The sequence below is a fragment of the Pholcus phalangioides genome, unplaced genomic scaffold, assembly GCF_987345545.1.
Source record: "Pholcus phalangioides strain wild (caught in Gottingen) unplaced genomic scaffold, Ppha-v1.0 ptg000018l_1, whole genome shotgun sequence".
Classification (NCBI taxonomy): domain Eukaryota; kingdom Metazoa; phylum Arthropoda; class Arachnida; order Araneae; family Pholcidae; genus Pholcus; species Pholcus phalangioides.
The window spans coordinates 9,143,842-9,160,178 of record NW_028301611.1 but is presented as its reverse complement, the minus strand read 5'-3'; the positions used below and the strand labels follow the sequence as shown (position 1 = coordinate 9,160,178).

At 34.5% G+C, this 16,337-nt stretch overlaps 1 protein-coding gene across 2 annotated transcripts in view; it reads left to right on the top strand.

The window, feature by feature from the left end:
- The window catches only part of LOC149071668 (perilipin-2-like), a 68,450-nt gene that overhangs the window by 21,385 nt on the left and 30,728 nt on the right, over positions 1–16,337 (top strand). The window lies entirely within an intron of this gene.

The window sequence follows — 16,337 nt, the reverse complement described above, 5'->3', positions numbered from 1 at the left end:
TGGCCGAAAAAAGATGGCCAAATCTATTGTTCTATCACTTTGGTTTCCCCCCACCCTGAAATGGAAGTAGTCCCCCCATGAACGAAATTTCTGGCTACGCCCCTGGGTCCGTCAAATTGTTTCAGATAGCATCTTAACATTCATTTGGCGATAACTTGTGATATCTCGTATGGTTCCCGATTTTCTGTTTCCCGTATTTTTTTTTTTTTTTACGAAGGAAATATGGTCAGCCTGGGTGTTTATTGTCTTGCGTGTGTATATTGATACTTTTCTACCGGAACACCTTTTAGCGGGTCGTAGTTTGCCCATCACTACGTCAAGAGGACAATGAGCAAAGGTCGGTCGTAAAGCTATAAAAAGACTTCATTATAGTTCACCAGAGGTCATTTCACGTTTGGACATTTCGTCCGGAGACATTTCCCCGTGCCATCTTTATTTTAGTATCGGCTTTTGGGAAACCTTTTTGAAGAAATCGGTCGATGATTCATTTCTATTGTTCGAACAGCTTTCCAGACGCATCTTGTTGGCCGATTTACACGAAATCGATGGACCGTGCAGATAGACAACAAAGAAAAATATGGGGCCCCTTGTGTGGCCGGACCGGTTTTTCCCATAAATTGCAACCACTTTCATGCACGCGCGCGATTTGATGTTTTCCAAGGCACTATTCTTTGGCCCTATTCTTAAAAAAATCCGACTTCTCTTTCTATGTATTGAGGAGAAAACGCTAAATATTTGCATTCATGAATGCAAGACTTCACACTGTGTAGGAGAGCAGCAATCCTTGACGGTCATTAGTCTAGAGGAGGGGTTAAAAAAATAGTCCGCGGAGGGGCGCGGGGGTTCCTAAGAGGTCCCGGAATGTGTTTTCAGAACAAAGTAGAAATTCGAATTGAAAAAATAGTGAGTGACAGACGTAATTATATGACTGATATATCGAGTTGGGTCTTTCGTTTCCTTTGTGTTTGACTTGGAGGTCCTAGGGTGAGTGCTAATTCATAATTGTCTATAAAAGTTGGTGGTACGCCCCCTGCCCCGAGAGCCGAGTGCTAATTGGACGAATACGTTTGGATGACTCTGAGACGATTGTGTTTGGATGCCTCTGAGACGATTATGTTTGGATGACTGGTGTGGACCGATATGTTCGATGACTCTGATGTGGACTAGGGGCCAACGAGGATAGGACCTCTGGGACATAGGACGAATATGTTTGGATAGTGTGGACCGATATGTTCGGATGACTCTGATGTGGACTGGGGGCCAATAGGACGAATATGTTTGGATGACTCTGATGTGGACTGGAGGCCAATAGGGCGAATATGTTTGGATGACTCTGATGTGGACTGGGGGGGCAATAGGACGAATATGTTTGGATGACTCTGATGTGGACCTGGGGGGCAATAGGACGAATATGTTTGGATGACTCTGAAACTAATATGTTTGGGTGACTCTGAGGCGAATATGTTTGGATAACTGGTGTGGGCTGATAGGTTCGATGACTCTGATGTGGACTGGGGGCCCAATAGAACGAATATGTTTGGATGACTGGTGTTTATGGACTGGGGACCAATAGGACGAATATATTCGGATGACTACTACTACTACTACTCAACCGTACATGCACCTCGTACACATTCTGCTACGAAATAGCACACGTCGGATGTTTGGATGACTGTGTTATAGACTCTGGTTCAATAGGACGAATGTGTTTGCATGACTCTGATGTAGACTGGGACAAATAGGACAAATAGGTTCGAATGACTCTGGTGTGGACTGGGTGTAATGGAACAAATGTATATGTTTGGATGACTCTGGGGCATAGACGACGATAGACTTGAAAATCTGGGGGGGGGGGCACGACGATGATTGCTGGGAGCATGATGATGATGATGATGTCAATTCATATATACGCAAATACATTAGATCAGTAGGCTTTACCTTTGACGCTGGGAAAGGGGGGAGGCGTATCTCCGCCCGTGTTCTGGGGTCAATAGGATGAACGTGTTTGGATGACTCAGGTGTGGACTGGGGGACAACAGGACGTCATAGTACTACATCTGTTGGTTTCTGCAGATGAAAATTTGGTCTTCCATTTATACTCGCCAAACTGAGGATTTAGTCTTGATTTGGCACCATGGTGATCGGCAGCAATCGGAAAAAGAGATATCACTCCTTCAAAAGTTATATCCGCAGTATCACAGCCAACATCCAGTAACTCTTTGATCTAACCAAACATTAATTCTAGTCACATTTGCAGGATTCTCAGTGCTGATTAGGTTATTGAGGTGACCCTGGACGTGTAATTCAAAATCCTATAGTCATTCTTGTGGTCTTAGAATCGAGCCTAGAAGTTGGTACCAAAACCATCCGGCCATGGCTCCCCCACTGCTGTGGTTTACTTTTGATGGATGATTTACACGAAATAGCCTCAGAGTATAATTTCCAAGTTGGCAGAAAAGCGGTACGGATGGCATTTCCACCAACACCCCACAATAATTATGAGAAATATAATAATTAAAAGCAACAACAATAATACCAACCACACCTATTGCCGCATGTGAATTCATATTAAACTTACATTGTACCATGTGCACGCACGGTTCACCTTCATGTAACGAATCTTAAAGATAGGGGCGGATATTTACCAATATGGCGGTTCTTGGTATCATCATGTGGGATATAAAAATAATAATAAAAAACCTAAGGAGCGTCGGAAATTAATTTGTAATAATGTATATTGACGCAATATAATTTCAATTATTGCAATTATTTAATGAGATAAGCACATAATAACACGGTAATAATTTGAAACTGTTGCATCATTTATTAGAATCTTGTTTTCGATTCTCAAGGATTTTTCTTCTCAGGTTATTATTAGGAATTGTTAAGGCGTTGCCTATTTTTAACTTTACTTGCCTTTGGCAGTGTTATTTGTTTGGCTGTAATTGGTCACTTTACTTGCTTCAGGCAATTTGATTCGGCTATACAGTGGAACTTCGGTTAACGAGCTTAATCCGTTCCGTCAACGTGCTCGTTATTCGAATCAAACTTCTTCATAGGAAGTAATGGAAACTCGGATAATTCGTTCCACAATTACTCTCATTCACATGAAAATTACTAATAGAAACGTCATTCATTCAATAATGCAAAATAATATAATAAATAATACAATATGAAATAAATATAATTAAACGTACAATAACACGGTAATGTTTGCAAATTAACTTACTCTAAACGACCAGAGAGAGGAATACTATCGTTTAGAATGACTTAAGGACTCACTTCTTCTGTATGACTCATGTGGATATGACCATGATCTTCCACTATTTCTTGAATGAGCGGATCATGAACCTCCGGTCTTCCTCAAGGACACAATCTCTTCTTATTCTTGCGCTAGCCCCTCAAAATCACGTTCAATAATACAATCAGCCCACAGTTTTCTCCAAGCACAATTAAAAAAAAAAATGCTTTAAGTGTACATACGTGTGGTTACGATGATGTATCTTGTTTCATATCGTAAACAGTGACATTCGAGATAGGCACGCTGACCGGAGACTGTAGGGGAGAATATTACCTGAAATTTCACAGCACGTGTGTGGACGAAAGCGAAAAACCATTAGCTCAGTTGCGACAACGGTAAAATAAATAAACAAAGTTCAGAATTTTTGTTCGTAATGTGAAGCATCGCTCGTTAATCGAATCAAAATTTGTCCAAAATTTTTGCTCGTTAAGCGAAGTTGCACTGTAATTGGAAATCATACCTTTGACAATTTTTTTTGGCTATTACTTTACCTCCTTTTAACATTTGTTTGGCTTTTCCTTCACTTGTCTCCGACAGTTTGTTTTAGCTGTAATTGTCCACCTTACATGCCTCAGACATTACTTTTCGGCTGTAATTAGCAACTATACTCTCCTTAGACAATTTTTCCCGGCTGTAATTGTTAACCTTACATGCTGCAGACATTAGTTTTTGGCTGCAATTCGCAACCATACTCTCCTCAGACAATTTTTCCCGGCTGTAATTGGCAACCTTATATACCTCAGACATTAGTTTTTTGCTGCAATTCGCAACCATACTTGCCTTAGACAATTTTTCCCGGCTGTAATTGTCAACCTTACATGCTTTAGACATTAGGTTTTTGCTGCAATTCGTAACCATACTTGCCTTAGACAATTTTTCCCGGCTGTAATTGTCAACCTTACATGCTTTAGACATTAGTTTTTTGCTGCAATTCGCAACCATACTCTCCTTAGACAATTTTTCCGGCTGTTATTGATAATATCATTCGCCTTTGACTATTTTTTCTTTTTTTTTGCGGTAATCGACGATATCCCGTATTGATCCTGATTTCGTGTCGGAAATTAATTCGTAATAATATACATTTATATCAACGCGCAATGTAATTTTAACTATTGTTAATTATACAAGGAGATGTGTGCACATAATTGCACAGGGTAGTCATTTGAAACTGTTGCGTTATTTATTAGAATCTTGTTTTCGCTTCTCAAGGATTTTCTTCTCCGATTATTAATAGAATTGATAGGAAGACACGAGGCTTCTTAAGTGGCCTGGGGGCTCTTCTTTGGATACAATATATTCCTTTCTCAGCCAAGCCTATTTAACTTTACTTGCCTTTTGGCAGTGTTTTTTGCTGTAATTGGCAACTTAACTTACCTTAAGCAATTTCATTCTGCTATAACTGGAAATTTTACTTGCATTGACATTTTTTTTGGCTTCTACTTTACTTGCAACAATTTTAACTATTTTTTAGCTGTTTTTTTAATTACTTTTGGCAAATTTTTCTGCCTGTAATTGGCAAGCTTACATTTCTCAGACATTCGTTTTTGGACGTAAATCGCACCCATACATTCCATACACAATTTTTTCCCGGTTGTAATTGGCAATATTACTTGCCTTTGACAATTTTTTTCCAGCTGTAATTGTAATTTTGTTTACCTTTGACATTTTTTCTGGCTGTAATTAGTAACCATGCCTTCCTCAGGCAATTTTTCCTGGCTGTAATTGTCGTCCTTACATGCCTCAGACATTAGTTTTTGGCTGTAATTCGCAACCACTTTCCTTAGACAGTTTTTCCCGGCTGTAATTGGAAATTTCACTTGCCTTCGACAATTTGTTTTTGTGGAAATCGGCAATATCCCGTATGGAATAGTTCGCCAAGATGGGTAACTGCAAACATGTAACAGAAGGGCAAAAAGGAGCAATCGTGTTTGGCCGTGGATGGCCGTACGGTGAGTGAAGTTGACGGATATGCTGATGTTTCACAGCGGGCTGTTCAACGTGTCTACAACAAGTGGTACAGCACGTGTGGCCATGAAACACGACGCCAGAATTGTGGTCGGAAAAAAAGATCCTTATCGAGGAGGACCGGAGACGAGTTTCACGGCTTGTGAATGAAAATCGCTTCCAAACCCGACAGGAATTGCTTTAGCCATTGAATGATGGTCCATACCAACCTGTTTGCGAGAGAACATTGCGAACCGCAAACAATGGAAATTTGGAGTCGGGCAACTCGTAAAAGGCCGTTTTTCACACAGGCACATAAAGTTAACACGTCTTTGTCTTCATTCAAATGACGCGCTACATCGAAGGCCTAATGAAGCAGTGGCGTCGGAGCCGGGGGTGCTGTTTGTAGAATGGGTCCGAGCACACACAGAATTAATTCAAAAATCGAAATTTCCTACATGAATTTCAAGATGGGCACCCACAGATTCGAAACGCTTCCGACGCCCTTGTAATGAAGCATTTCATCTAAAATGTGTGCAAGGTCAGGTTCAGGCCAGAGGTGGGCCTGTGATGTTTTGGAGGGGGCGGGGGTGTTTTTCGTACTTATGGATTGTGCCCATTCATTGAGGTGACCATTAACATGAACCCTCATGTTTATTTTAACATCATTGAAGATCAGGTGTTGCCCTTCAGTCAATGACACCCCTATTTTTGAAGATGACAACAGCAAAATTCACAGGGCTTATCGCATATGTGTGCTGGAATCTACGACAGTTCAGCACGAGAATATTCAGCATCGCGACAATTCAGCACCGCCAATTCAGCGCTATCACAATCATTTAAAAATAATAATAAAGATACAGTGGAACTTCGGTTAACGAGCTTAATCCGTTCCGCCAACGTACCCGTTATCCGAATCAAACTTCTTCATAGGAAGTAATGGAAACTTGGATAATTCGTTCCACGATTATTGATTCACAAGAAAATGACTAATAAAAGCGTCATCCATTCAATAATGCAACACAATAATAATATAATAAATAATACAATAAAATAAAATAAATATAACAATGCCCATAAATAAAGATACAAAAAATGCGATAATGTTTATAAATTAATTTACTCTAAACGACCAGAGAAAAGAAGGCTATCGTTTAGGGCAGTGGCTTCTCAACCTTTTCAAGCCCGCGGCCCGGTTTCATTCATTTTTGTGAGTCGAAGGCCCTGTCAAACACACGACCTACGGAAAATGAATGAGGAAAAATTAAACGGCCAATCACTCGCGGCCCGGTATGAATGATGTCAGGACCCGGCGGTTGAGAAACACTGGTTTAGGGTGACTTAGGGACTCACTTCTTCTGTATTCTCTTTTCGTGTGACTTTAAAAAAGAATCTATGGCATTTGCTTTTGCCTCTTTTTTTCATTTTTTGGTTATTTCGGAAATGAGAAATCGCACTACCGTTAGACAGATTTATTGCTCGCACTGCGGTCTCTTCTACAAAGTTTCGCATAGAATTCCACGTTCAACACACCTCTTAATCTCATTTGAAGTGAGGGGACTCCTCATTTCTCTCTTCGTCTTTCTCAGGCGAGGTTCCATGCATACGATCTTGCTGCGGCGCGCAATGGAGATTCATCAGTTCACCTGTGGATATGACCATGTTCTTCCACTAGTTCTTGAAATGAGGGGTTCAGACACGTCCAATAATGCAATCAGCCCACAGTTTTCTCCAAGCACAATTGAAAAAATGCTTTAAGTGCACATATACATCTAGTTTCATATCGTAAACAGTGACATTCGTACGGGAGTTCATTTTTTCCGAGTTAGGCACGCTGACCGGAGACTGTAGGGGAGAATATTACCTAAAATTTCACAGCACGTGTGTGGACGAAAGCGAAAAACCATCAGCTGAGTTGCGACAACGTGAAAATAAATAAACAAAGTTCAAACCGAACTGCTCGTTAAGTGAAGTTCCACTGTATAAATGAAAAAAAAGGACTAATATTGTAGTTTATATATAAACCTCATTTATTACCTCTAAATGTTTCTAATAGACGGCACTGCAGGTTCTGCTGCAAGTTAAATGTTCGACAGCAATTTTGCATTGAACATTAGAAAATTAGCTGCATCAGCATTCGTAATAGCCAGAGACGTAGTTTGAAGATTTCTTGCATATCGAATACCACAGAGACAATGAAGAAGATTTACATCATATTGTAAATTATTTCGAAGACACCTGGAATGGAAGACCAACACGAAGATATCGTAGGAGAGATCCTAAATTTGTAATAGAACTATGGAATCAGTTCGATGCGACTATTGATGGCTTAGCAACAACCAATAGTAATATTGAGGACTGGCATAATTCGTCCAGTAACACTATTGACTTCGCTGCACTGAATTGTAGCAGTGATAATTTGTCACCCGCTGAATTGTCACAGGCAGTGTTAATTTGTCTCGCTCTTAATTGTCACAGGCAGTGCTAATTTGTCTCCCGCTGAATCGTCACAGGCAGTGCTAATTTGTCTCCCGCTGAATTGTCACAGGTACTGTTAATTTGTCTCCCGCTGAATCGTTGCAGTGCTAATTTGTCTCGCGCTGAACTGTCATGACACCTGCCTGGTGTGATGAACACTTAACACACCCTATCAAACCTCGACTGGCCTACAAAGTCTCACCCTGACCTCAACCCCATCGAAAATCTTTGGGACTTCGGGTGAAATACCGAAATCCTTGCAATTCAGCGGATTAACCCTCAGCTAGTGGTTTAAACTGGATGCGATGGACCTACAGAACTTTGTTGATTCCCTCTCTAACCGAATCCAGGCGGTTGTCAAGGCGAGAGGCGGAATTACACGATACTAACGTGATTTCTCAAGGTGTGATTAATTTTTTGTCATTGATTAATGATTAGGATGTGAAGTGAAAACTTTTCAATAGCTGGTGATTGGATTTTGTACTTTTCACTTGGTATTATATCATGGCAATATAGTTTTAATTATTGTAATTATGTAATTAGATACGCACATGGCCCTAATTTGAAACTGTTGCATCATTCATTAGAATCTTGTTTTCGCTTCTCAAGGAATTTCTTCTCCGGTTATTAATAGAATTGATAAGAGGACATGAGAGGACTTTTAAGTGGCCTAGGCCTCTCTTTGGATACAATCTATTCTTTTCTCGGCTTTGCCTATATTTAGAAGGCGCCGAATCCCTTCTCTGTCATTGATTAATGATTAGGATGTGAAGTGAAAACTTTTCAATAGCTGGTGATTGGATTTTGTACTTTTCACTTGGTATTATATTAAGGTCATGGCGATTATTTATTTATTTTATTACAATGCAACTATCGATTAAATCGATACTTGTGGTGCGTCATTGGAGAATATTATTTAGAAAGGTCTGCAGAAATTTTTTTGTTTCTTGATCCGAGTCTAATGTGCGCAATCAGGTCCATCCGGATCGAAGTCCATTATTACGTTACAGATTTCTCAATTATGTCAAACCTTGTCTATCGTTGATGTAATGCTTAACATTGAAATTTTATTGGACTTTGAACATTGACGTTTATTTTTGGATTGCTGAATATTAAGAAAACATATGTTAAATATTTTGAAATCTGTTTATGGGAATTTTAATGAAATTCAAAAAGAGAGAAGAAAATGGAAAAATTACAATTTTCTTTCAAGTATAAGAAAGTTAAAAATTATAAGTGGAAAAAATTTATTATTTTAAATATTGGGAAATTAATGAAATGAAACCTTTGGAGAAAAATTTAGATAAAAACTGTTTAAAATTTTTTTTAAAAATTATTTTAAAAAATAATTTGTTCGAGGAAAATTTTAAAAAATTAAAAAAAAAAAGCACTAGAATTGGATTGAGAAAAATTAAAAATTTTTCTCAAGTGTAACAAAGTTAAAATAATAGGAGGGAAATTAGAATAGTTTTAAATACTGAGAAATTAATAAAATATAATTTAAAATATAATTAATGCTATAATTAATAAAGACATAAAATTTAATAACCTATAGATAAAAATTTAGATTTTTTTTTAATTGATATTAAAAAACTATTGTTTAGGGGCAAAACAAACTTTACAATTAATTGGGAAAATGACAATTGCCTTAGTATAACAAATTTGACAAAAATAGGTGAAAAAATTATTTTAAACATTAAGAAATTATTAAAACAATTCCTTTTCTTTTAATAATTTGAGACAAATTTTGATAAAAACTATTTAGGAAATTTTTTAATTTATTATCTATCCAACGAGGTGGCATCTTTTTATCAGCCACCTCGTTGGGCATTTTGCCTGTTGTGGCGTTGTATTTGTATTTGTATTTGTATTTGTATTATTTAAAAATTATCTGTCAGAGAAAAATTGAAAAAAAAAACTAGAATAAAATTGAGAAAAATTACAATTTTCTCAAATGCTATAACAAAGTTGAATGAATAGGAGGGGAAATTAGAATATTTTAAATACTGAGAAATTAATAAAATAAAAACCTAGATAAAAAATTTAGAACTTTTTTTTAAATCGTTATTACAAAACGTTACAATTAAATTGAGAAAATGACAATTTTCTTAAATATAACAGAATTTAAAAAAATAGGAGAAAAAATTGAATATTTTAAAAATTGTGAAACTGATAAAATGAAAAAAATAATATAATGTATGCATTTTCATGTAATGTAGGTGTTGATATTATTGTGAAATGTGTTTTTTGTTGGAATTTATAAAAGAAAACAGAAAGTATTGAAAATCAAAAAAATAAAAAAATTTATTGGAGCAAATCAGAATTTTAAAAATCAAGTAAAAAATTCAGAGATTTTCCAAAAATAAAAGAAAACATTAGAGTTAAAAACAAATTTATATGAGAAAAAATTTTGTTTTTTTCAAATTGCTTTTATTTTTATATCAAAAATGTAAAGACATTGAAAAAAATTAAACAATAACAAAAAAAAAAAATAATAAACTCTCAAGAAAGAATTAAAGAAAACGGACAAAATAGATCAAACTTTTCACATAAAATGAGGAAAAAATTGAATTTTAAAAAACCCATAAATAAATAAATGAAGGGAAAAATACTAAAATATAATTTTTAAAAAATTATAAAAAAAATTATTCGAATTATTTGAATTTTAAAAGACATTTTTTTAAGAAAAACGCTTGGCAAATGAAAAATCGTTAAATTTTTTAAAATGTAAAATAAAATGCTGAAAGAACTCGAAATTAACTCGCACTATATCAAATTCATAATCTAAAAAAAAAATTAGAAAAGCAATCAAATTTAAGGAAAATCAAGAAATTAAATTAAAGTTTTTACATATGATATAAGAAAAAATTAAAAATTTCGACATTTAAAAAAATCTACAAAAAATCAAAATTAAGGTAAACGCTGAGTAAGGAGAACGGAAGTTTTCACACATGATGAGAAAAAACTTATAAAATTAAGGGGGGAAAAATTATGCACATTATTTTGAAATTACAAAAAAAATTTAAAAATCAAAATTAAACAAAACGGAAAGAATAGATCAAACTTTTCAAATAAAGTGAGGAAAAATTAAAATTTAAAAAATCGCTTAAATAAATAAATTAAGGGAAAAATACTAAAATAAATATTTTTTCAATTAATTATTTTAATTATTCGAGTATTTGTTTCCGAATTCTAAAAAAATCAGAAAAAAGATCGAAATTAAGGAAAACAGAAAATATAAATCAAGCTTTTCTCTTTAATTAAGGAAAAACTGAAAAGTTCAAAAACAACAAAAACAAAATTTAAAAAATTTTCCAACTTTTTAAATTTTAAACCATTTTAAGCAAAAAAAAAATTTAATGCTAATTTTGATTTCAATGCATAAATAATTTTTGTACATGAAATAACAGCAATTTAATTGCATAATATGTTTATGATTTGTTCACAAAAAATTTAAGAAATATGCATACTGGTAAACTCCCGAGAAATTAATCAATTCTAAGTAATATTCAAATCATAATTTTATATAAGATAATGAAGATGTAAATAATGTTTCCATCGCACAATATGTTCATTGTTTGTTTGAAAGAAAATTTGGGAAATTTTTACATCAATAGTTTTTCGAGAGAGTTAAGTAAAATTCAAATCGTAATTTTATATAAGTATAAAAAGATAATAAAGATGTAAATAATATTTTCATTGCGCAATGAAAATGTTTGTGGTTTTTGTTAAAATTAAAAAATTAAATAATTTTTTTAAAATTTTTTTTAAATTTAAGTTTTAATTTATTGACTTCATTTGTTATATAAATCCAAGATTATAAAAAAAAAGTCAGTCAAGGGGTCTAGAGACCCATACTGGTTGGCTCATTGCATATAGTTAATGATTTTGCATTGATAATTCTCTAATTCAAATCGTAATTTATGTAACTATAATAAGATAATGAAGATGCAAATAAATATTTTCATTGCACAATAAAAAATGTTAATGGTTTTTGTTAGAAAATATCTAGAAATTTTTACGTTAATAATATTCCGAGAAATTCCAGTAAAATTCAAATCATAATTCTATTATGTATAATAAAATAATGAAGGTGTAAATAATAGTTTCATTGCACAATAATGTTCATGAATTTTTTTAGAAACTTTTAAGAAATATTTACATTGATAATTTTCTGAGGAAAATCAAGTAATATTTATATACAAATCATAATTTTTGTAAGTAAGAAAATGTAGATGTAAATAATATTAAAAAAAATATATATATATATATATTGCATAATATGTGTGTGTGTGTGTTAATGGTTTGTTTAGTAAATTTTAAGAAATATTTTTACTTTGGTAACTTTCCGAGAAATTCAATATTCAAATCGTAATCTATGTAAGTATAATAAGAAAATGAAGATGTAAATAATATTTTTATTGCGTAATATGTTAATGGGTTGTTTAGTAAATTTTAAGAAATTTTTACATCGATAATTTTCCGAGAGTGAAATTCAAGTAATATTCAAATCGTAATCTATGTAAGTATAATAAGATAATGAAGACGTAAATAATATTTTCTGGCTACACACGTGGCAGAGATAAATACGCTTTTTATCAGGTTTATTTCTATTTTGAGGAGGGGGGCGAGTAATGTGGCGTTTATTTCTAAGCGATTGTTTGCACGTCTTTGCGATGAAAAGATTTTAAAAACCAACTACACAGTTGGTATATGTATATATATATACACACACAGCGCCCACATGTAAGATAACAACATTGCGGCGGACATGTCTGTGATCGGACTTTTGGATCTTAACCTTTGAATTCTCTCTCTCTATCACACACACACACTCTATTTTCACCATTTTTTTTTTCAATCAGGAATAAAAGTCCACTTCTAAATGCAATCGTCGATTTCCTGCAACAAATACAATACCGGGTGTCCCAAATTGTTTGCACGCAGATACCTCCACAAGCGATTCGAACTTTCAGAAAAATGCTTGCGGTTACAGAAAGTATTCAAATGACATGCGTGGCCTTTTCCCTCAGCGCTCCAATATATTCGAAGAAACAGGTATTTTCTGGATTTTATCCCGAGGTGGACTCGAGCCCAGGCCCGCTTGCAATTCCGGACAAGCACGATACCGTGTGTACACACCACTACTCCACCAAACACCAACTCTGGCCATTCCGCTCTAATGCAATTTACTGCTATTAATGAGATGGGTTGGAAATGAAGGCACTGTCGCCTCAAGCTCGGTAGGGGAAATATCTTATCTATATCCTCCCTCGGGTTTGAACCTGGGACCGTGACTTCACGGTGGTAGACGAGCATGTTGCCACCGTTTCCGTCTATACCACCGGATATACGACCCTGCCTTCCTTATTTCACGCACTGCGGCGTGTGGAGCTGACGAGCGAGGTTTCTAGATTCTAACCGTTGTTATTGGGCCCGATTTCCCTAAATCTATATTTATAAGTTCATGATATTGTTATACAGGGTGCATATAGCAAACAGAGGGTATGACATTTTACTGGTGAACCGTTGATCCTAGAGGTATACTTCCACTCAGAAAAAGTTTCCAAATAACGTGTAGTACTCAGATATGTCATTCATGTTTAAAGGGGTTGTATAGTTATTAAAATAAAAAATTAACTTTTTATATAGTCTACGTTTGCCCAAAAACTCATTAAAAAGTTGTTGATCTGTCTCTCCTGATGACAACAAAAAAAATCCGTGTTTTTAAGGACAATATTAAGTGAGATATTGGAAATCGAAAAACGGAGAAGAGTTCGGGAAAACAGCTCTAAATGTGCGGAAAAACATTTAATGCTGCTTTCCCCTAACTTTCCTCCGTTTTTCGAATTCGAATATCGCAGTAAATATTCCATTGCACTTAGAAACATGGAATCTTTCTTGTTGGCATCAGGAGAGGCAAGGTAACAGCTTTCTAATTTGGTTTCGGGGCGCACGGAAAGTGTATAAAAAATAGTTATCTTATTTTAATAACTATACAACCCCTTGAAACACATGAATGGCATATCTGAGTACTACATGTTATTTAAAAACTTTTACTAGCTGGAAGTATGCCTGTATAGGATAACGCATAATGTGTACAATGTGTGATAATGTGTTATCTATCCCCTGTGGTGGTGATCATGTGGAACACATACTGCTGTAATAAACGATTTGGAGGCATTCTGTTCGTTATTTGCGTATCTTTTCTTTGACTTGTGTACGTCAGCGCTACCTGTCGGTTGTTTTTTTTAGTTACTTTTTTTTCTATCTTAAAAAAATTCCCGTGACCTAGTGATGCTAACCCTGCAAACCGTTTTTTATTTCGGATATTTTTCCGGTTTTTATGAATTTTTGAAGTTTCTACTGACTTTTTGCCCACCCTGTATTTAAAAAGAGGCTCCACGAGTCAACAAAGGGGAAGAACCGCTATCCCAGAGCATTCCAAAGGAGCTTAAAGAGAATCCTTGAATATTCTGCAGGAACTGCATTTAAGCGCTGTGCTAGCTACACCTCAAAACCGGTTTTTGCGCGGGTCGGAGTGGCGTAGCGGTGCGGAAGTGGATACGGCTTAAGACTATCAATTTTCATTAACACGTGCGACACATCTATTTTTTCCCCCTAATACATGAGATATTCATGTGATGATTATCAATATTTCCTAATTTGAAAGCAAATATTTTCTCGAGAGGTCGAACCGGACATTGGCCAGATCATCTATTGAAATCACCGAAAAAATTTTTTCGTTTCGCTTCTATTAATGTACATACAAGGCAGCGGTTGGCCCTTCGATGAATGTTCGAAAAATTATCGCCGGCCTTGGTTTCCTTTTTTTTTGTTACACAAAGGTTGCCACATTATAAGATTATTTTTTATTTTCCTATAGATTTGGGCGAACCTCTGAGAGATGGGCCCAAGAGGAAAAACAAATACTTTAAGGCCGATTCGGCACGTGTAAGGCCCACACTTAGCTATCGAAATTGGTAGCATTTAAGATAAGTTTCGTTTCTAAATTTTCCTTTTCAATGACCTTCAAAATGGAGATTTGTTGAGGATGAGAAAGAAAAATGCAATAAATTTGTCATAATTATGGAGGTGGTAAATTTTGTTTTGGGAACATAACAGCAAAATAATAACAATATTGTTATTATTTTTTGTTTTTTTTTATTATTATATAAGGTAATTAAATTTTGAATCGTATACTTAATTTTGATTATGGTACGTCGTCTCGTTCCGTTATGACTAAGTCGAAATATTTTGAGGAAATAGTATAAGTTCATAGGTAGACTATATATATATACAGTCGAATCTCGTTTTAACGAATACCGTTATAGCGAAAATCTCGTTTTAACGAATACCGTTATAACGAAAATCTCGTTTTAACGAACACTTTTCTAATCCCCTAGATACATTTTCATAGGAACAATGCACAAAAACCTCGAATTCATTTTTCGAAGTGATTTTTCTGGTCTCTTCGAATAAGATTAGTTTTTTCAGAAATTTATCTGTTTTTTTCTATGAAAATTTGTTTTTAAAAATTTCTCCTTCTTTCCAGAAAAATTGTTTTAGAAATTTTTCTGTCGACATTTCTTTTTTTTGCTGAGAAATTAATTTTTTCATAAATTTTTTTCTTTGCTAAGAAATCAATTTTTTCATAAATTGTTTTATTTGCTAAATGAATTTATTAATTAATTTTTCTTGTAAAATTAATTAATTAATTTTTTTTTGACATTTTTCTCTTTGTCTAAAAATTATAATTTTTAGACATTTTCCTCGTTTTGCAAGAAAATTTCTTTTAGAAAATTTTTCTCTTTGCTAAGAAATCTTTTTTTTCGAAATTTGTATCCCTTGCGAATTCATTTTATTTTGAGAAATTTTTCACTTTGATAAGAAATTGTAATTTTTAGAAATTTCTCTCTTTGCTAAGAAATAAATTTTTTTAGAAATGTTTACCTTGCGAAGAAATTGATTTTCTTTTGACAAATTTGTGCATCGTGAAGAAGTTTTCTTTTAAGAACATTTTTTATCTTTGCTAAGAAATTTTTCTCTTTGGTAAAAATTATTGTTTTAAGAAATTTTTCTCTATGCTAAGAAATTATGATTTTTGGAAATTTCTCCCAAAAAATTCTCTAAAAAAATTAATTTTTTAGAAATTTTCTATTTGCTAATAAATTAACTTTTTTAGAAATATTTGTCTCTGCTGGGAAAAATCAGTTTCTTAAAAAAAAAAATTCTGTTTGCTAAAAGAAATTTTTAGAAATTTTTCTCTTTGCCTAAAAAAGCATTTTCATTGCGGAAGAATAAATTTTTTCCCTTAATTTTTCTTCTGCGAGGGACATAGAGAGTTATCAAGCATGTGATTGACCACAACAGTCTAGAAACATGTGAATGACGAAAATAGTGACCTGGGGAGTTTGTGAGATTGGCAGTGTCCAAAAGAGTGACCTGAAATGCAAGGAATCATATCAGTAAGTGACGATAACAGTGTACAAGCATGTGAATGACTAAAAGAAGGACCCAGAAAAGTGTGAGAGAAAGTACCAGAGAAGTACGCAAGGATGTAAGTGACCAAAAGAGTGCGCAAGCTATGCGTGAGCAAAAAGAGCGTGGAAGC